Here is an 8,250-nt window from a genome sequence, read left to right as displayed (position 1 = left end):
TATCTCTGATAACAGCTTTTAATCTTTTTTATTCCATGAGTAATAGTAGGAAATAGAAGTGCATGGAAAAAAGTTAAACTAATATAAACAATGAAGTGCACTGTGCATATAAGTCATCTTTATTAAGGCTGTTTACCTAATGATCCTCTCTAAGACCACCTGTACATGCTCAGTGGGGAACTCTTGTGAAAGTTTTAACAAGCATTACCAGTTTCACTGATAACCTTTCTATCCAGACTGTCTTGTCATCTTTATTAATTTCTTCACTACTCTAGAATGAGTCAAAAGACACTCTAGAATTGTGTCCCAGGAATCTCTGCTGCATCCATCTTCTACTCACCACTCTAAAATTTCTTGGGTATCTTCATGCCAGGTACCTGTCTTGATGACTTATGTGTGATTTTGCCTTTCTGCCAGACTTAAGTTTCTGTCACCCTTGGATATCAATTCTGGTTGTGTGCCTGGATGCTATATATTTCAGATTTTCTCATAACTTTACCTTTCTACACATTCCTGTTCCCATTCTAGTGCCAAAGTCTAACACCTAGTGACCCTTCATGTACCTTTTGATAAAGGAAAAGAAACTAGATCCTTCATGCTTTGAAGAGTATTACAATTGCCAAATCATGAAAATTCAGTTAAAAGTTTATATAAGCCAGGCATGTGCCTCATTTTTTAATCCCGTGCTTTGGGAGGCTGAGGTGGATGGACCACCTGAGGTCGGGAGTTCAAGACCCACATGGCCAACATGGTGAAACCCCGTCTCTACTAAAAATATAAAAATTATCCAGGCATGGTGGCACATGCCTGTAGTTCCAGCTACTCGGGAGGCTGAGGCAGGAGAATCGCTTTAACCCAGGAGCCCAAATTGTGCCACTGCACTCCAGCCAGGGCGACAGAATGAGACTCCGTCTCAAAAAAAAATTCCAAGTAATTGTTCATCTTCTGTCTATATATCTTCAGTGAAAGAATTAATCAGATACCAGTGCATAGCTAATAGTAAAATTAAATGAAATTATAACATTAGGTTATACAGACTCTTTTAATAAATTGTGTTCTTTTCATTTTTAGACTTTACAATAAAAAAAAATTGCAGCTACCTACTACCAACAAATTGTGTAGAATAAGGAGCCATATCTCAATTTATATCTCATTCTGCCACTAACTTGAGGTTTGGTCAGATCATGCCATATATATGCACTTCAATATCCTGTAAAATGTGTTACAAGAATTAAGGATAAAATGTGGGTGCTATTTATCAATGTATTGCCTCTCAGCTCCAAATACAACCTTCATTGCCTGCTGCATATTAATGAAAATAAGCCCTGTAGAAATGTATCCTCTGCACCTAGTCTTCTTTGATGCTAACTTTTACCAGTATAGGAAATCAAAAGGGGCATCTCTTCCTGATTTAAATATGTTTCTGTTTTCATCTTACTCTATGTAGCTTCCAGCACATGTGTTTGGCTGGGGGAGGGAGAGACATTCAGAAGTGCTCACTTCCATTGAGTTTCACTGACAACTTCATGGAAAATTTCCCATTGAGTTTCAGTGATGCCTCTGCAAGGAGATTCCAATAAATCACACAGATACTCCAGCAATCAGTTTTCCAAAACTGCCTATCTATAATGGGGTAGCCTTTGTCCACCTGCACCCTAGAGGGTTATTTCCTCCTTGCCAGTCCAGGCTACAGTTCCTCATTTACCAGCCTCAGCCCACCAGTATCCCAGTGAAAGTCTCCCTGCTGGCCAGTCCCAGACAAGTTTCTTGTGGGGCAGCTTCTGTCCAGCTACAATGAACTAGTTCTGGCCCAAGACTACCCAGTGAATTTCTCCATCATCCAATGGGCAACAACTACACTTTCTTCAAAATATTGGAATCTCAGCCTTGGGAAGGGAGCCCAGCTCCCAGATGTGTTCCTTTCTTAGATACTCATCTCTCAGTCACAGGGCATTCTTTACTTCTTTATAGTTAATCCCTCGATATAATTAATAATTTTATGTAAATTTTCACTGCTCATATCAGGGAAGCTGTGTGATCTGTCTCCTGATTGAACCCTAACTGATACAATATGGAAAAACCTTAATATAATGCAGCCTTGCAGGTATTAGATGAACAGTACATCTTTTTACAATACGACCAATATATAGTGACCAATAAAATTTACAAAAGAAAGTATGTATATATTAAGCCAGAGTCCAAAGTAAAGAAATATCATTAAACTTGTTATTTTCAATAATCAGCAGTAACCAACAGCTTAATGTTATATAATAAGATTATTTTAATATCAATCTAATATTCTACATTTATACTTTTTAGCATCTAGAGATGTTTCAAGTTTCCAGGCAATTGATGAATATGTATTAATTAAAAAGCAATAGTGGTGATGACAAGAGTGTAGGATAACAGACAGTAAGCTTTACAGTCCAAGCTTTAGCTTTATGCTTTATTGACTATCTGCAAGCATTAGCCAGCCCATTGTTAGAGTTGACATATTCATCTACAAATCAAGAAGCTTAAATACCTATTACCTCTATGTTGAGTGCTCAATGGTCTTATTTAATCATTATCTGAAATCACTTTTTTTCTCCAAAGCTTCCTTATTGCACTTTTTACCTCAGCATTTCTGAGTGTGTAGATCAAAGGATTTAACATTGGGACCACCATAGTATAAAATACAGCAGCAGCTTTATCAATGGGCAGAGTTGTCACTGGGTGCAGATACACAAATATACAAGGCACAAAGAATAAGACAACTATTATGATGTGAGAAATACAGGTGGAGAGGGCTTTACCCCTCCCCTCCAAGCTATAGTTCTTTAAAGATCTCAAGATGATCACATAGGATACCACCTAGAGAAGGAAGTTTAATAAGCAGATGAACCCACTGTTGGCAGCAACAAAGAGACAAAGGGTATGAGTGTCCAGGCAAACAAGTTTTAACAAAGGGCACAAGTCACACATGAAGTGGTCTATGACATTGGGACCACAGAAGGGCAGCCATACTGTAAATAGAATCTGAATATTTGCATGGAGAAATCCTCCTATCCAGGCCACTACCACTAGGAGAATGCACAGGCTGTGGCTCATGATGGTTGCGTAGTGCAGAGGTTTGCAGATGGCCACATAGTTGTCACAGGCCATCACTGTCAGCAGGATGATCTCAGTAGCACCAAAAATGTGTTCTTCATAGGCTTGAGCCATACACCCATTAAAGGAGATGATTTTCTTCTCATGAAGGGAATCGACAATCAACTTAGGAGCTGAAGAAGAAGAATAAACTGTGTCTATCAAAGAAAGGTGGGTCAGGAAGAAGTACATGGGGGAGCTCAGAGCCTGGCTGGTGGTAATTGTAACCACAAGGAGCAGGTTGCCTGAAAGTGTTATCATGTAAAGAACCAAAAATACTGCAAACATGACTTTCTCCATTTCAGGGTTCTGTGTAAGACCTGTTAAAATGAATTCAGTCACATTCCTTTTATTCTTCATCTATGTAGTGTGGGTGATAAAACCTCCAGGAAGGAATATTTTACCTTTAGAAAAAAAAAACGAAAAAAAAGGAGCATAAAAGAATCAAATAGTCCAAAACTTTGCCTTTTCATTACTCTGCCATCTCACAGGTGATTCCTTCTGTTCCCAAAATTCTCTAGGAATAGGTACCTGTAAACTTCTCCAGCTGACTTCTTAGTTTTTTATTAGTGTGACCTCAAAAATATTCTTAGAAGACATGGGACACCCAGAAGAGAGAGATTCCATTTCCTAGAGGGTAGTTGTTTCAAAACTTCACTTAGACATCAATATGATGGATTAATGCATTCATTAAAGGTAATAGTTTTGGAGACTAATAAGACTTTAAAATGTATGTATGAAATAACATGAACTAAAAACCATAAAATAGTCTGCATATCTTAATTATAAATATGCAAATATTCTATAGGTTAAAAGTTAGTGATAATAGTTATAGATTTAGTATTTGAAGATTATAGGTTTTATAGGTATATTTTAGTAACAAAATTTAACTTCAAAAATTTTAGTTATTAAATTTTATATAAGTTTTGTTTTACCTATGTTAAAACATATGGGTAGAGAAAAGTTGTTAAGGAAATAATATATTTAGGACATTTACTTCTTGATGTGAAACTATGGGTGATTTTTATCTCTTTATGTTTTTTAGTATTTTCTACAGCTTGCATAACTACCTGTATAGTCAGAAAAGAAATATAGTTTCTATACTTTTTCTTGGAGACCTGAAGCTGAAATCATAAATGTTTACATTGAGCAGAATATGTAGGAAAACAAATATATGGAATTGTACCTTGGTACACGATGGGAATCCAGGAAATAGCTGGGTATAGTTGAAATAACTACCATAATGTGCTCATTAAATTTTTGTCACCAAGTCACCAAATGGGCATAGGGAGAGTGCCTGACTGGACCCTAACTTTTCTGAAAAGATCAGGACAGAGGATGAGGCTGCCATGACTGCCCATGGATCTTTTAGAATCTTCCTAATATCATCTTTAGTCTACCAGCCAAAGATTGTTGATCTCTGGTTTTATACCATTGATATGATAGCCAATAAGTCAAGCCTGAATAATCAATGAGAATCTCCTTAATACATAGTCTATTTTCATTTACTTGAAGAAGAGTGCACATTTCATTCAATTAACTTTAAGATAGTACTTAAAACTAAGTTTTGCTATTATTAATTCTCACTTTTTCCTAGACTTCAGATTTTTTTTCTTTATCTTTATGTGTTCTTAAAGCACAAAGACAGTGGTGGGTAAGATGAATTGCCTCTGTTACATGAGTACATGAAAAGGTAACATCTTCCTGATGATCCCACAAATGCTTCATTGAGAAGTGGGCCTAAGAGCTCCAAGCTCCAGGATCATGGTCTCCCTTCTGGATAGCCCAATGCTCCAGAGAATCCTTTCAGGGACAAGAACTCTTGAGAATAAGGTTGGATGCCCTTCTAATTACCAACTTTTCCCTAGAGGAGATGGCTTTTGAGAGAACCAACAATCAACTAATGTTTTTACAACTTCCTGAAGGTCTGAGCCAAAGGTTAGACTTCCTGATCAAAACCAGACAGAAAACTCCAAACTTGACTCATTCATTTTCATTATCTCACTTATTCAATTTCTTGCAAGTCTTGAAGTAATTAGAATATATTTAAAGAGCAGTTCTTTTTTACAATTCTCATCTCCTTCCTACTTCCCTGCAGACACAAACATACAAACAGAACAACTCAGTCTCATGTTCAAAATTGGTGTCTTTGATGTTCACTGTTGGGAGACTCGACCCAAAGATAGCACAGAACTAGTGCAAAGATATAGTGTGCCTATTACCATTTAAATCCTCTAATACTCATATTTTTACAGAAATTAGAAATGGAGAAAAGTGTCAACCCAGCAGAAAGACCTTGATATTCCATAAAAGGGCCCTCAGACCGCAATTGAGAGGTAAGGACGTAAACAAATTTCTTCCCAGAGAAACTGTTGTTACCTTTTTAAATTTCATATACTAGTTTTGAAATGCAAACTTTTACTACCACTCTGCTTTTCCCCATTCTTACTTTCTAGCATGCAGAGATTTATTTTTATACCCTGTACTTCCTATAATAATGGTTCATTTTTATTGTGTGCTTGCCGTGTGCTTGGTACTATACTAAATGCTTTACATGCATTTTTTCACTTAATCTTCACAACAATGCTTTGAAGATGGTACACAATTATCCATATTTGAAAGAAAAGTAAACTGTGATGAGAAGAAAACTTACCCAAAATTACAGTGTTAATAAAAAAAAAAACAGAGAAGCCTGTATTCAAGCACAAGATGTCTGCCTCTAGCTCTTCAGCATTTAACCAGTGCTTCTCTAGTATCAATCCAGTTTACTTCTGGGACTCAGCATTTCCAGAGTTTGGACAAGTGGACTAGTACCTAAAGCTAACACCTGTGACCATAAGAGATTAATGGCATTCCTTTTGCTAAGCTAAGAAATGCAGAGTCAGATGTAATGAGTTCAAGGATCCAATTGGACAAGACTCTAGAATTGTTAGACATTAAAAGTCCTCAGGTACCTTGCACTGCATCCACTTATCCGTACTTTAAAGATGAAGAAACTGAAGTCTCAAGAGGTGACATCCGAGAAAACACAGCTAATTTATTTTTGGCAGAGAATAAAAAGAAAATCCATGTCTAATAATGCCCAACAAAACGAATTTTTTTCCATCACATCTGGCCTTCCTTAAGATAGCTTAATACAAGTGTAGACAAGGAAAAATCACCCTACAGTGACAAAATTAACTTTCATGTCTTATCTTTACCAATACCTGTATTGATTGTCTAAGAAAGAGGCTAAGTCTTAGTTCAGGGATGAAGAAATGCAGCCATATTGCTGAGACCACATCCATTGTGGCAGAAACAAGTTCTCATATGGTTAAAACAATATCTGGGATCACATGAATAGAGTCAAAATAAAAAATACCCCTAAGCCTGGAGTTTAATATAGATTCCTAATTACAGCAGCGGGCACACTCTTTACTTGCAGATCCTGTATTTTAATGCACTTGCCTTTTGATCTCAGTCTTAGAGCTAAAGTTTTCATTTGAATAACATAATCCAAATTCTCTCCTTCTCTTCCCTCCCATACTGATCTGTCCTGAGCTCGGTGAAGGTCACACACCCTGTCAGCTCTACTTTAATTTTGCCTTTCTTTATTTTCAATTGTTTCTCATATCTCCTGCTACTAGTACAAGATGAGATTTTCCCTCTTTTTCTCCCTGGAGACTTTCAAAGTCAGAGTATTATTTCAAGGAAATGAGTGATTCTACATAAACCAATCTCTGACTATCATTACATCATATGCCCTACCCCTGGAGAAAATCTTCAATGACCCATCCACCTACTGCACTCTCTCCACACTTAAAAGCCTAGAAATTGACTCAGGAATCCATAAAATGTTAACCTTTCCCTGATAAATTGTAGTTATATCAATATACAGTGAGGAGAATAAATATTTCTGCAAATTATACTAAAACATTTAGAAGTGATTCACCATCAAATATCAGATGTAATACTTTAATGATTTCAATTATAAGCCCCTTGGGAGAAAGAGGAAATGCAAGAAACTGGATTAAGAATAAGCACCTTTAGGTAACTTACTGTGATTGCCTCTATAGGAGAATGGCCAATGTATTCAGAAATAGGAAGTAACCATTATAGGTACCTGTTCAAACAGCATGTTATGTAACATATATACCCAAGCGTCCACTGACTGCACAATTTTACAAAAAGCACAGAATGTCAAGATGACACAAATTTCTTCAAATGGATTCAGCAGGGATTTTCAAAACTCCAATGCCTTTGAAGTTCAAGTTAAAGGTAAAGAAAATGTTAGTTGAATTTGAAACTCCAAGTTCTTAGTTATGAAACAGAATCTTCTGATCTTCTCCAGCATATAGATCTACACTGTAGAGGAAGGGACACAAGAGAGGAGCCAAGAAGGCCAAATGGGAACAGCTCCAGTCTACAGCTCCCAGCGTGAGTAACGCTGAAGATGGGTGATTTCTGCATTTCCAACTGAGGTACCAGGTTCATCTCACTGGGGAGTGCCAGACAGTGGGTGCAGTACACCAGGTGTGAGCTGAAGCAGGGTGAGGCATCGCCTCATCCAGGAAGGAAAAGGGGTCAGGGAATTCCCTTTCCTAGTCAAAGAAAGTGGTGACAGATGGCACCTGGAAAACCGGATCACTCCCACACTAATACTGTGCTTTTCCAATGGGCTTAAAAAATGGCACACCAGGAGATTATATCCCGCACATGGCTTGGAGGTCCTACGCCCATGGACTCTCACTCATTACTAGCACAGCAGCCCAAGATGAAACTGCAAGGTGGCAGCGAGGCTGGGGGAGGGGTGCCCAACATTGCCAAGTTAGTTGTTTGATTAGGTAAACAAAATGGTAAGGAAGCTCAAACTGGGTGGAGCCCACTACAGCTCAAGGAGGCCTCCTTGCCCCTGAAGGCTCCACCTCTGGGGGCAAGGCACAGACAAACAAAAAGACAGCAGTAAACTCTGCAGACCTAAATGTCCCTCCCTCACAGCTTTGAAGAGAGTAGTGTTTCTCCCAGCATGCAGCTGGAGATCTGAGAATGGGCAGACTGCCTCCTCAAGTGGGTACTTGACACCCAAGTAGCCTAACTGGGAGGCACCCCCCGACTAGGGGCGAACTGACACCTCATACAGCT

At 38.1% G+C, this 8,250-nt stretch overlaps 1 pseudogene; it reads right to left on the bottom strand.

Moving 5' to 3' along the window:
• Positions 1 to 2,559: 2,559 nt before the first annotated feature.
• LOC466517 (olfactory receptor 4C12-like) lies at positions 2,560 to 3,489 on the bottom strand (annotated as a pseudogene).
• Between the last annotated feature and the right edge of the window lie 4,761 nt (positions 3,490 to 8,250).

This window comes from Pan troglodytes, chromosome 9, assembly GCF_028858775.2.
Source record: "Pan troglodytes isolate AG18354 chromosome 9, NHGRI_mPanTro3-v2.0_pri, whole genome shotgun sequence".
In the NCBI taxonomy this organism is placed as follows: Eukaryota; Metazoa; Chordata; class Mammalia; order Primates; family Hominidae; genus Pan; species Pan troglodytes.
This window is presented reverse-complemented; position numbering and strand designations above follow the sequence as displayed.